We start from the raw sequence: 659 nt of genomic DNA, 5'->3' as shown, positions 1-659 counted from the left end.
TGTTATAATGCATAGTGATGGTTTAAACATAACATCATATCCTTTATCACATAATTGACTAATGCTTAACAAGTTATGCTTAAGACCATCAACATATCTAACATTATCTATAAAAGTAGAAGGGGTGATTTGAACTTTACCAATACCAATGATGTGACCTTGGTTGTTGTCTCCAAACGTCACAGCACCTCCCTTCTTAACTTCAAGGGTGAAAAATTGATCTTTATCACCCGTCATGTGCCTTGAGCAGCCACTATCCAAATACCAGCAGTTTTTGTTGACTTTGGCTGCAAGACACTCCTACACAAGCAAATCATGTCATCTTAGGTACCCAAGTTTTCTTGGGTCCTTCATGGTTAGTCAAGTTGGTTCCTTTTGGAACCCATACCCTTTTAATTTTTCTTTTAGTTTTACTTTTCCTAAAATTACACACATTTGCTTTATGACCTACTGTACCACAGCAAAAGCAAGTTATTTTCTTAGTTTTAGTTTCCCCAGCTTTAACAAAGAAGTTACTAAGAAGTTTTTGTTTATTTCTTGGTTTATACCCTAAACCCGCTTTATTAAATACAGCTCGTTGATTATTAAGTATCATATTTAACTTTTCAGAACTATACGTAAACTTTTCAACTAAAGGTTTGTATTTTCCAAGTTCTTTA

The sequence above is a fragment of the Phoenix dactylifera genome, unplaced genomic scaffold (genome assembly GCF_009389715.1).
Source record: "Phoenix dactylifera cultivar Barhee BC4 unplaced genomic scaffold, palm_55x_up_171113_PBpolish2nd_filt_p 000186F, whole genome shotgun sequence".
Lineage (NCBI taxonomy): Eukaryota > Viridiplantae > Streptophyta > Magnoliopsida > Arecales > Arecaceae > Phoenix > Phoenix dactylifera.
The sequence above is the reverse complement of the archived record's forward strand: the minus strand, read 5'-3'. Positions refer to the sequence as shown.